The 13,324-nt window shown below is 48.6% G+C and overlaps 1 protein-coding gene across 3 annotated transcripts in view; it reads right to left on the minus strand.

Moving 5' to 3' along the window:
* The window catches only part of SYNDIG1L (synapse differentiation inducing 1 like), a 99,135-nt gene that overhangs the window by 66,369 nt on the left and 19,442 nt on the right, over positions 1-13,324 (minus strand). For 2 of the 3 annotated variants that reach the window (XM_050955751.1, XM_050955750.1), the window contains exon 2: positions 11,523-11,679. The gene's annotated coding sequence lies outside the window, so the exon portion shown is untranslated. Of the gene's footprint in view, positions 1-11,522; positions 11,680-12,989; positions 13,029-13,324 lie in introns of all 3 variants that reach the window. The other variant, XM_050955755.1, reaches the window with a different exon arrangement.

Here is a 13,324-nt window from a genome sequence, read left to right on the forward strand (position 1 = left end):
AGGTAAGCACCAACCCCCTGACCTCCTCTTGCAGCCCAACCCCCTGCTCCAGCCTAGAGCAAACACCCCACACTCAAACTCCCTCCCAGAGCCTGACCCCTCATCCCTCCCACATCCAAACTCCCTCCCAGATCCTGCACACCCAAGCTCCCTCCTAGAGCCCAACCCCACAACCAAGCTCCCTCTCAAAGCCCACATCCCACTCCCAACCCCATACCCAAACTCCCTCCTAGAGCCCAACCCCACACCCAAACTCCCTCCCAGAACCCAATCCTGCATCCCCTCCTGCACCCAAGCTCTCTCCCAGAGCCCACACCCCCTCCTGCATCCAAACTACCTTTCAGAACCCAACCCCGCACCCCGTCCCACACCCAAACTACCTCCCAGAGTCTGCACCCCACACCTCCTCCTATACCCAACACCCCTGCCCTTGCCTGGTGAAAGTGAGTGAGGGTAGGGGAGAGGGAGCAATGCGGGGGCAGGGATGGAGTGAGCGTGGTCTCAGGGAAGGGGCAAGGCATGGGTCTTCAGGTTTGTGCTATTAGACAGTTGGTAGCCCTACCGGGCAGGCATGTGGAAGCCCTGGCCATGCCAGAAGACCCCGCCCAGCAGTGTAGCCAGCAACTCGCTGGGCACCAGCCAGTGCAGGTCCAGCACAGCCCAAATGTCAGATGGACTGTGTCCATGCAGGGGGTCTGTTCTGTGCTGTTGACTGTTCTGCCCTGGGGCCCAGAATTGCTGTCAGTGGGCCTATTTGTAGCAGATTATGTTTGTACCTGTTGCAGGGCTATAACTCCCCAAATGTCTTCTCAAGATAGGGTGAAATCCTGGCTCCTCTGAAACTGATGGCAAAATTCCTGTTAACTGCACTAGGGCCAGGATTTCACTGCAAATGAATGTTACCTTTGAATTAATGATACTAAAATGGATATTCCAGGGGTCGGCAATCTTTTAGTAGTGTGTTGAGTCTTCATTTATCCACTTTAACTAAAGGTTTCGCTTGCCAGTAATACATTTTAACCTTTTTAGAAGGTCTTTTTGTAGAAGTCTATAATATATAACTAAACTATTGTTGTATGTAAAGTAAATAAGGTTTCAAAATGTTGAAGAAGCTTTATTTAAAATTAAATTAAAATGCTGAGGCCCCCGGACTGGTGGCCAGGACCCAGGCACTGAGAGTGCCACTGAAAAATCAGCTTGCGTGCCACCTTCAGCACCTGTGCCATAGGTTGCCTACCCCTGGGATATTTATTAATATTCTATTTAATCTTGGCTCATAAGGGAGCAAGTTCTGAAATGTGAGAAAGGTTTCACAGGGTACTTGAGGAACAGGCCATGCTCAGGAAAAATGCCTCCATTTCAGCTGCTGAGGAATGTTATCAATTTGAGTCCAAGTCTCAAACACCCACAGTGGAGTAGAATTGGGTGGTGCAGCAACCCAGTGCTGGGGAAATCCAGACTCTGCTCCCTAGGATCTGATCCTGCACCCATTGAAGTCAGTGGCAAAGCTTCCATTGACTTCACAGGTGCAGGACCAGTGCCCTAAAGCCATGGGGCTAGTATTCAACAGACCAGACCAACTCCTATATTCTGTGTTTCCATGGGCCCAGTGTCCCATGCAAACATTAGGATCCATGGCGTAAGCTCCACTTACAAAGGTGCAAGCTCCAGGATATAGGGAGAGATGCACTTAGCATAAGCTTTCCATTTACTCCCAACACCTACAGCGATGAGGAGGAGGAGGAAGCACTAATATCCCTGTCCTTTGGAATAACAGGACTGTAGGGGGTGGGTGGGATCATTGCTTAAGGAGGGCAGTGCAGACATTTGCTCCCAGGCAGCGCAGTGTCAGTTTCAGTGTGTGTGTAAATAGCAATTAAAAACCCTGTGGCTGGCTCATGCCAGCTGACTCAGGCTCCCAGGGCTCAGGCTGTGGGACTGTTTAATTGCAGTGTAGACACCCAGGCTTAGGCTGGCGCATGGGCTCTAGGACCCTGCAAGGTGGGAGAGTCCTAGAGTTCGGGCTGCTGCCCAAGCCAGAATGTCTACACTGCAATTAAACAGCCCCACAGTCTGAGCCCATGAGCCTGAGTCAGCTGGCATGGGCCAGCTGTGGGTTTTTAATTGCAGTGTAGACGTACCCTCAGTGACCAGCGAGGCCCTGAGTGGGATCATCATCAAATCCTCCTGCAGGTGATGAAGGAATTAGCTTCATGTTTCAGTGAGATATTTAAAATCTCTCTTCTCCTACCAACTGTCCCAACAAGATATTCCAGGCAATGCAGCTAAATCTATTCTTTTGTATTGATTGTGTTTAGAACAGGCTGCCTGAGGCAGCATGAGCTCAGGATGGGAACTTTTCACGTGTGTATATCACTTGAAATTAATAAATAAAACAACCTCCTGGGCTTCCGTTTCTGCTAATGAGGAAGGGCCTTAGCAGGCCCTGAATAGTGGCTGTGCCTACCCTGCTGCGCCATTTCATCCTAAACTCTGTACAAGCTGGGAATGGGGAGATTTGCTACATCCACTGTTGCAAGGTCCCCATGGCAACCGGCTACTGGACAGAGGCTGCTTGCAATTCTGCACAAAGCTGCAGCTTCAATCAGACACCAGCTTTGCTTCTCCAGTTTTATGGCCTCTTGTCTCATGCTTCGCCTCGCTGAAAATTACATTTATGAGCAGAGCTGTGAACTTTACCACATCGCTAATTTTACTGCTGCCCTTGTCTAACCATTTTGTGCTGTTCATTACCAAGAGACTAAAAGGAAGAAAGATGAGGCTGAAGAAACAGATGCTGGAGCTGCTGCGAGGCTTACAGCTGCAAGGGTTTGGCGAGGATAACCACACAATCCTGTCATAGGAAGGGAGGGAGAATGGGCAAGATGCCCCAGCAGAAGCCAGTAAGATAACCACACAGCAAGTATGAACAATCTAGGTACCTGCCTGGCCACCATTACTGTCGTATCCAACACCTGCCAAGCATTTAAAAATAGAAATAACCTCTCTCTTTCTTTATTCCTTCTCAGCCCATACAAGAAAAAGCTGGCTGGTTCACAGGCTTTAGGCTTGTTTATGCGAAGGAACGTTGGGTCCTTTATGTGCAGAAGTTATCAAGGGAAAGATATGCTAAGGGGTTGAATTCTACTTTGTATTCTGAATGCCGGCAAGTCTGTGCTTGGTCTTGTCTCTTGTGGTAGTTGGTTCCATAGTCTGGACACAAATCCTGTAAGCCTCCCTCATTGGTTGCCCATTTCATTGTTCTGGTGGGCCAGAGCTGTCACTGGAGGTCCTGGTTCCAGAGGAAGAGGTGATTGATCTCTCAGGGACTTAAGGCGAATTCCATCAGGGGGTTAAATAGCAGGATAGAAACTTTAAACTGGACTAAATCTGATGCCAGTGCAGGGTGCAGCCTGGGGTGATGTGCTCCCGGAGACCTACCTAAGCAGATAGGCTGCTGCATTTGGTACCAGCTAGGGCTATGCCACGGTCTCTTGGTTCATTTGCGGATCTCATGAGTTGCAGTAACTAAGCCAAGAGATCATGAATGCGTGGATCCCCATGGCCAGGTCTCTGAGAGGATGCAGTGCAGGCTGCTGGCCAGTAACCACTGGAGTGGTGTCAGACCAGATGAGCACAGTGGTCCCTTCTGGCCTTAGAATCTATGAAATCTGAGAGCAGATGCCTTCCATATGATACAGGAGGCAAGTTCTTCAAAGCTCTTCCCTCTTCAGACCAGCATGAGGTCAGTCTAGCCTGGGCTCACCCTTAGCCAGCCACTCTTACCCAGGTGCCAGATTCCGGCAGGCACAGAGAGTGTTATTTGCGATGGATGTAAAGGAGAAGACAACACCCAGCTCCACCTCATCATGCTGGCTCTTCAACCCATGTTGTCTGATCAGCTCCCCCAATGGCTACATTTAGATATTGAGTAATATGAGAGAGATTGGATTGAGCCTTGTGTAGTTCTGCAGATGAGGGCTTTGAAGGCAGAGGGCAGTTGTCCATGACCACTCTCTAGGCTGGAGCTGAGAAGGACCTGAGCCACTTCAGGGCATTGCCCTTCACCCCTGCACCTTCTTGGAGGTGGGGCAGGAGTATTTGGTGATCACTGGCATCAAATGATGCCCAGGTGTCCAGCAGTATGAATGTGGTGCATTTATCTGTTCTAGAGTCAGGAGGAGATCATCTACCAGAGCAACACCATGCCCTGGCCTGAAGTCCAACTAGGAGGGATCCAGGATACTAGTACCTGGCAGATGCAATTGGTGCTTTTTTCTGGATCTCTTCCATTAGGCTGCTTACAAAAGATGATTTATGACCACTTGGGAGTTTGCAAGATCTCTCCCATCATCCTCACCGGACCTATGTGCCTCTAGCCGACATGCTCCAGTCTAGGCAACATACCTCAGTCTGCAGCTGTCCTAAGAGCCCTGGCACTAGCACAGCAGGCTTCATAGAGGGCTCTAACATCCTGCAGCCGCACATATTTTTCTTAAAAGGATATTAGCATTAGCTAACAGCTCTGCTACCCCAGAAGCTACTGTGATGCAGCGAGCAAACCTCCTTGATTCACCAGCTCTGTCCTCTCTCTCTGCCCCGCCTTTCCCAGCAATGCCCCACCACCATTTCCCCCTCCCTAGCCATGGTCTCCCCCACATCCCCACACTTGTACTCCATAGGAGTTCAGTCAGCAATCCTGCAAGAGACGGCAATCTCTGGCCCCAAAGACCTCCAGTACTATATCTCCCCCCACCCCCCACTCTCCATATGCATGTTCCCCACATTCACTGTCCCTTCCCCAGAAGTGTCTCAAGGAGCACAGCAATCACCAGGAGCAGCTCTACTAGCTGTGCTTCTCAGGGTACGTCTACACTACGGGATTATTCCGATTTTACATAAACCTGTTTTATAAAACAGATTGTATAAAGTCAAGTGCACGTGGCCACACTAAGCACATTAATTCGGCGGTGTGCGTCCATGGTCCGAGGCTAGCGTTGATTTCCGGAGTGTTGCACTGTGGGTAGCTATTCCATAGCTATCCCATAGTTCCCACAGTCTCCCCCGCCCCTTAGAATTCTGGGTTGAGAGCCCAGTGGCTGATGGGGCAAAAATCATTGTTGCGGGTCGTTCTGGGTAAATGTCGTCAGTCATTCCTTCCTCCGGGAAAGCAACGGCAGACAATCATTTCATGCCCTTTTTCCCTGGATTGCCCTGGCAGACGCCATAGCACGGCAACCATGGAGCCCGTTCAGTTTTTTTTTTTTTTTTTTCCACAGTCACCGTATGTGTACTGGATGCCGCGGACAGAGGCGATACTCCAGCGCTACACAGCAGCATTCATTTGCTTTTGCATGATAGCAGAGATGGTTACCAGTTGTTCTGTACCATCTGCTGCCAGTGTAATTTGGCAATGAGATGACGGTTATCTGTCCTTCTGTGCTGTCTGCTGCTATCATGGGTGCCCCTGGCTGAGATCGGCCAGGGGCGCAAAAGCAAAACTGGGAATGACTCCCCGAGTTAATCCCTCCTTTATGGTTTCTAAAAATAGAGTCAGTCCTGCCTAGAATATGGGGCAAATGTACTAGAGAAGCAGTGTATCAGAGAGAGTACAGCTGCTCTGTGTCAGATCCTGCAGAAATGATGAGCTACATGCCATTCACGGGGGGTGCCCCTGCAACAACCCCACCTGTTGCTTCCCTTCTCCCCCAGCCTTCCTGGGCTACTGTAGCAGTGTCCCCCCCCATTTGTGTCATGAAATAATAAAGAATGCAGGAATAAGAAACATTGAGTTTTTAGTGACATAAAATGAGGGGGAGGCAGCCTCCCGGTGTTACGATAGTCCAGGCAGGATATTAAGCGGTGCGGAGGAGAGGAGCCCAGCATCCCACTGCTATGATAGTCCAGGGAGTACAGAATCTTTTCTTTTCACATGAAAGGGAGGGAGCTGATTGAAGCTCAGCCTCCAGTTGCTATGATGAAGATGGTTACCAGCCGTTCTGTACCATCTACTGGGAATGACTGGGAGTCATTCCTATTTTCACCCAGGCGCCCCCGGCCAGCCTCACCTGAAGCCAGCCAGGAGCACTCACGGGTTGATAAGAAGGACGGTTACCAGTCCTACTGCACCATCTGCCACCGGGGAGGGAAGAGGAGCGGATACTTCTCTTCACTGCTGCAGCATCGCGTCTACCAGCAGCATTCAGTAGACATAGGGTGACTCTGAAAGAAGTAAAGAAATGTTTTCTTTCCCTTTTCTTTCACTTGGGGGAGGAGGGAGTAAATTGACGAGCTATTCCCTGAACCACGCCAGACAATGTGTTTGAACCTACAGGCATTGGGAGCTCAGCCAAGAATGCAAATACTTTTCAGAGACTGCTGGGGACTGTGGGATAGCTGGAGTCTTCAGTACCCCCTCCCTCCATGAGCCTCCATTTGAGTCTCTGGCTTCCCGTTATGCTTGTCACGCAGCATTGTATAGCCTGGAGATTTTTTTTTCAAACGCTTTGGCATTTCGTCTTCTGTAACGGAGCTCTGATAGAACAGATTTGTCTCCCCATACAGCGATCAGATCCAGTATCTCCCGTACGATCCATGCTGGAGCTCTTTTGGGATTTGGGACTGCATCGCCACCCGTGCTGATCAGAGCTCCACGCTGGGCAAACAGGAAATGAAAATCAAAATTTCGCGGCGCTTTTCCTGTTTACCTGGCCACTGCATCCAAGTTCAGATTGCTTTCCAGAGCGGTCACAGTGGTGCACTGTGGGATACCGGCCGGAGGCCAATACCGTTGATTTGCGGCCACACTAATCCTAATCCAATATGGTAATACCGATTTCAGCGCTACTCCTCTCGTTGGGGAGGAGTACAGAAACCGATTTAAAGAGCCCTTTATATCAATATAAAGGGCCTTGTGTGGACGGGTACAGCGTTAAATTGGTTTAACGCTGCTAAAATCGGTTTAAACGCGTAGTGTAGACCAGGCCTCAGAGGGCTATAGCTGCCCACTCCACTCCTGCTGCAACTGCTCCACCCTCAGATACAAGTTTTCCTTTCCCCTAGCTGGGACATCTGTAGGGGAATGGCAAGAGGGGGCTCAGATATCAGGGAGAGCCAGGCCAGCTCCTCAGACAGCTGGAACTACTGCACACCTCTGTCTATCCTAGGTACTTCAAGGGGTCCCACCACTGTGGTATCCGAGTGCCTTGCAATCTTTCTGTATCCTCACTCCTGCAGTGAGGAAGGAAGTGCAATTATCCCATTTACAGAGGGGGCCTGGAGCTGCAGAGACCTACCGACACACATACAGTCTGTTGCAGAACAGGGAATTGAACTGTGGTCACCACACTCCCAGTTTAGTGCCCTAACCACTTCCCACTCCTCCAGGGGAGTGAAGCGACCAGCTCTTCTCTCTCTGCAGCAGGCTGAGTGGGGATGGGAGCTGTGCTTACAGTGCCTCAGCTCCCAGCTCCCCCATCCTCCTGGCCCCTCCCTGCCCCAGTTAGGTTGAGAGGGATGGATTTAATAGCCTGTTGCAGGATGAGCAGAGCTGGGAATTGCACACCCATCATCTGAGATAACTTCAAATTCAAGCTACAATCTCTCCTGCCAGGGGTCAGGGAGAGAAGGGCCGATATATATATATCCCTAGAGCTACCTATGGAGCTAAGGTGGCTCAGGGAAGCCCTAAGCCCCTTTCTCCAGCCCTGTGCTGGTTCCTGATTGGGAAAGGAGCTCTGGACTCTTTTTTCTTCCCACTCACCCCTCTGTGGCAGGCCCTGTGGAGAAGGAGAGTTTTCAGCACCCTCCCCCCCAATGCTTCCTGACTGGGTGAAGGGGCTAAGGGTTTCCTTTTCACCCTCCTTAATTTCTGCTGCTCCTGGAAGGGGAGCCACTAATCCTGCTCCCCTGTGGTGCTGCTTTTTGTCACTGAGCATGGGGAAGAGGCTCTGAGACTCCTCCCCACTGTAAGACCAGCAGCTGCTAGAGGGAGACTAGGATAAACCCAGCGGAGTGGGGTGAAGTCCCCCACCTTCCCCCACTTAGTGCTCTGCTCTGTCACAGTTGTTGGTTCCCATGGAGCCCTGGCCCCTTAGAAGCTGGTCCCTTGGTATCATTGACAAGTGGGAGTTTCTGGCAGTCCCTGTTGCCTAAGGGATCCCTGAACATCCCCCACTGTAAGGGCTCATAAGAAAGCTCACAAGGACACTCTTGTTTGGGAAGAAAGTCCTTGCATGTTAATCTCAAATAAGGATTTGGGCCCCCATCTCCTCCTGCTCAGGCATCCGGCCAGGTGCCTGCTCTCCTCCGTGCTCGCCTTGAAGCCACTCACTGTGTCACATTCTCCCTGGGGCCCAAACATTCTGTTATGCTATCTTGTGCTGGCCTCATCTCCTGTTCCTTTCTCTGTTGGCTCATGGCTGCAGTAGGAGCAGGTCCAGGTCTGCTGGCTGCATTGCTGAGCAGAGGACCACAACATCCTATTTCACTCTTCAGTTCTTGCCCAACACATCCCAGGAGGGCTGGAGGGACCCAGAGCACTGAACAGTCACAAGTATCTCCCTCCTCTGCTTGCGTTCATGCCCCCGTTCATGCTCTATGGGGCACAGAGAGGGGCCATAACAACATAACAGACAGCAACTGTCAGAGCCCCAAAGGGAAGCCAGAAGTCCTGTCTCTGAGATCTGTGCTTTAATCACAGAACCATCCTTCCTCCACAGGACTTGCCTTCAACCTTGTGCTTCACAGTGCACCAGTGGCGGGTAATGCCTACACTTGGGTGTGACTTATTGCTGTGTTGCCAGAAAGCTTACAACAGAGATCCTTTCCACAAGAGAGAGGCCGCCTAGAAGTACATTGAAACCCATACTGGAACAATCACCTGTCCTGTGAAGAAACCTACTCCCCAAAAATATCCCCCAGGGTTTAGTTACCTGTCTTTAGGCACAGCGCCTTCTGTCAGCAACCAGCCAGCTGGCCATGAAACCGACTGCTTGTAGCAGTGATGCTGTCAATGGGGATAAACAAGCTGCAGATTTGCTAAAAGCAGAAAATGACTCAGAGGGTGAAACCATGAAAACCAAATGGAAAAATCTGCAGGTGACTCTTGCGAAGGGTCATTCCAAGTTGTGATGGGAGCGCCGCAGCTACCACAGGTGCACATGCTGGGATCAAGTAATGAAATTCAAGACACTTGTCTAAAAAGTTCATAGAATTGGCTCAAATGTGAAACCAAACCCCAAATATTAGACTCCAACACCCTGATAGGAACTAAACAAGTGCTGTCCGGCATTGCTGTTTGTAGTGCACTTTAATTTCAGTGCTGGCATTTTAGCTTCTCCATCTGTATATGAAAACTGTATGAACTCAGGTGTATTATTTAAGGTTTTATAAATAACATTTTTATATAAATAAGTAAGTGTTATTCAATGTTTAGCCGGGCTTCGGTTTCAGTTGATTTCTCCACCTACATCAGAAGGCCTGCACTGCCACTTCTGCTAAGCAAATGATTTGTCAGTCCCTTGAGTTTCTCTACATCTGTAGAGAACTTAAATCTCACTATGTTTGACTAATCTTGAATTCCCAGACATACTGTGTTGCCCTTCCATGCATCCCAACAACAGTTTCCACCGCATGGAGTTACAACAGAGATCCAAAAATCTCAGGACATTGAAAGCTACCAACTAGCCCCGAGCCCCTTCTGTTCTCTATCATCATCTGCTTTTCCTTGCTATTCAGAAGTGCAGAGTTCCACTAGATTTTATTGTGTTACCTTCCAAGATCAATAATCCATCATTAATCCTGAATTGAGGTGCAACAGCAAGTATCTGCCTGGTACAACTAGTTCAAAAAGAACAGCTCCCTCCTCTGAACCATGTCCCTCTCAGGTCCCATATTTCTCTCTCTCTCTCTCTCCTTTTTTTCCTCTGTAGATTCCAAAAATCTATCACAATTCTCTCTCTTCCTCACACTCACTCTTGTTCTATTAATCTGTGCCCTCATATCTTCATTTACTCCTTTCTCTCCTGCTCTTCTGTCTCCAATGCCTCCCTTTCAATTCCTCACCCTCAATTTATCTTTTGTTGTACCTTGTTTGTTTTCATATGCAAACCATAATAAAGACAAAATACCCAGCACTTGGGAAGTACAGGAGGAGGAGTTGCTTCCCCCCTCCCCCCCCCACACACACGCACACTTTTACCAACTATATTTTATCTTCCCACCTCTCCCTTTTACAGAGGCCAGGACTGCGTGTCAGGTATGCACTGGCAGGCTTAGCATCACACTAGCAAAAGAACAAGGTGGGGAAAGATTGCAAACAAAGGAGATAACTGAGCAGGGTCTATTCCCCCTCTAGCCCACTTTGAAGAGAATAAATGACAAAGATGAACCGGGTTAATACTTAGCTCTCATCCAGGGATCTCAAAGCACTTTACAACAGTGGGCTAGCCTCATTATCCCTACTTCATAGATGAGAAAACTGAGGCAGGTCAATACACTTTTATATTTTTTCTATAGAGAGAAACAAAACATTGAACACACATCCTAAGTCTAAGGTTGAATCATAAAGTCAAATATTGTTAAGGGGGACTATGAAGAACCACACAGAACTCCAATACTTAATCACATGTGCCCCACAATAGGAATACTCCATTAACAACTGTTAGCTAGAGAATAGGGTCAACGATATCAAACTCTCATCTAAGCCTGGAATTCTTCTGCCTCCAGACTATGATGTCAAAGAACAGGGAAATAATTGACTCAGATTAGATGTGCATGGGGAACAGAAACTGGGACCTCCGTCACAGTCCGCAGCATGCAAGTGCAATGTCTGAGAAGACTTAGTGATGTGGAAGCAGATGGTGACATCAGTTCATCCACTAATACCAGTGCTGGAGAAGGGTCTGGCACGGTAAGTGTCTGTGACAAGGGGCCTCTCATCATCCACAAATTCCCGAACAGAAATTCTTGAACTTTCAGCTGATTCATTCAGTAGGTGCTGCTAAACACTGATCAACACAATCCCTGGCATGTGAGACAATTTTCTGTTCCTGCTGCAGGCGAACACCACACTGATCCTGGCTTGGCAATAACCACAGCAAGAGCTCATTTAGAGGCAGTTGCTTACTTACAAGCTAGTTCCGCACATCCTCGTGTTTAATCACTACATTTACTGATCTTTCCTGTTGATCTAGCTGTGCCTGTTCTTTCAGCACTTGTGTCATTCTGAGTGAGCTCAGTAAATCGAAACAGATGCTCAATTGACAGCTGGGTATTAGCAGTGTTAGAGGCTCCTTTGCAGTGGCATGAGTGGTTTCAACAAGATAATGAGAAATTAGGCAAGCATTTATGGACAGATGCTCTTCCTTCTGAGAAACACAGTGCCTGCTTCATTGTTTGGACAAATCTTTCTGCTAAGCTGTTGCTAGCTGGTATGGTGCTCCTTTGATGCGATGCACACCATTCATTTTCATGCAAGTTTCAAACTCATGCAATACAAACCAAAGTCCATTGTCACTTACTAGCTGCTCTGGCAGAACATGGCTGCTGAACATTTATGCCTCTCACAGGCAGTACAGATTCAGATTCAGTAGATGTAGAAAACATTTCCTGAGCTGGTCCATGAAGTCACTGCACTCTCTTCATTCACCACCACCTAGAGACTCACTTCCACAACACCTACAAGAAATTAGCGTACAAGGAGATTAATTTATTGTATAAATAAATGGCTTTGATGCACCATTGCACTAGCTGCGTTGAGTTACTGCATCAACTTATCATTGTCTCCCCGTTCTCCCCCTCCAACTGCTTTCTACTGCTTACATACTTACTTCATTGTGTTATGTCTGAAACGAGACATAACAGGTCTCTGGGGCTGGGATTGCATCTTCTTATTCCTATCATAAAACAACTAATAATAAGTACATAATAAAAGTCACTATCACACAGGACTCTGGCTGCTCTGAGTCCAACAATAGCTGCCAAAACCATATGTACCTTCAAAAGACCAATAAATGCACATGAAGACACTGCCATGGATTTTTGGGCTACCACCATGGATACATGAGTAACAGTCCTGACATATTGCTCATAGCGTGACACAGGTTACCATCATTTTCCCCTTCATCAGTGGTGTGATCCAGGCTGTTACAATTACTTTATGACAGATTCTCAAACTGAGGGGCCATGCCTTCCTTGGGGGAAGAATGTATCCAGGGGTTGGGGCATGAGAAGCTTTAGGGAAACTTACTGCACATATTCAAAGCTGGGCCACAGGAGGGTGGTGGCTGCTGGCTGGGTGCCCAACACTGAAGGCAGCACCACTGCCAGCTGCACCAGAGAAGTAAGGGTGGCAACACTATACCAAGCCACCCTTACTTCTCTGCTGCTGCTGGCAGCAGCGCTGCCTTCAGAGCTGGGCTCCCAGCCAGCAGCCACACTCTCCGGTTGCCCAGCTCTGAAAGTGCGCAGTAAGTTTTTTTCCCACCTAAAGCTTCTCATGCCCCCTCCCCCAAATACATTCTTCCTTAAGAACTGGGCAGCTGGAGAGCAGAGGCAGCTGGCTGGGTGCCCGTGGTGGGGAGAAAGGGAGCTGTAAAGTACTACAGACATGAAGAAGGGTGGCATGATCAAATAAGTTTGAGAACCACTGCTCTAGGACAATATCCTCTGCATACAGCATTCGGCAGGGTATGGTGTGAAGAAGGCATGGCAGCTCAGCCTAAAGGTAGTGAAATAAAAATGCAAAGCTCCCATAACAGAGAGACAAGGTGGGTGAGGTAATACCCACCTTATCTAATATCCCGAGACCAACACAGCTACAGCAACACTGCATAAGACCCCATTAGAGACACCTCAGACTGAATTGAGAGTTCCAGCCATCTGGAATAACAGGGTGGGAGCTGGTCTGATTTTCTTAGTGTCAGCTCATGTGGCCAAGGTCCAAAAATCAGAACAGTACAGGGTCTGCTATGTCTGTATCTTCTCACCTTATCAGCTTTGTCCTGATCTTTCCTTGAGCTAAAAGACTGGAGAAAAGATCCATTTTTTACTGTTGCCAGATGATATGTACCCACACTGGTTCAGAAATCCCTGAAAAAGAATGTACCTAACTCCATTTTCAGATACAGTGGCATCCACTGTGACTTTGATGCCCATTGGTGTCAGCAGCATAGACCAAATGCCCTCTGGAACAAAGTTGATGCCAACACAATATCATGCATCTGAGGAAGTGGGTATTCACCCACGAAAGCTCATGCTCCAAAACGTCTGTTAGTCTATAAGGTGCCACAGGATTCTTTGCTGCTTTAACACAATATCTGTC

The sequence above is a fragment of the Gopherus flavomarginatus genome, chromosome 5, assembly GCF_025201925.1.
Source record: "Gopherus flavomarginatus isolate rGopFla2 chromosome 5, rGopFla2.mat.asm, whole genome shotgun sequence".
Classification (NCBI taxonomy): domain Eukaryota; kingdom Metazoa; phylum Chordata; order Testudines; family Testudinidae; genus Gopherus; species Gopherus flavomarginatus.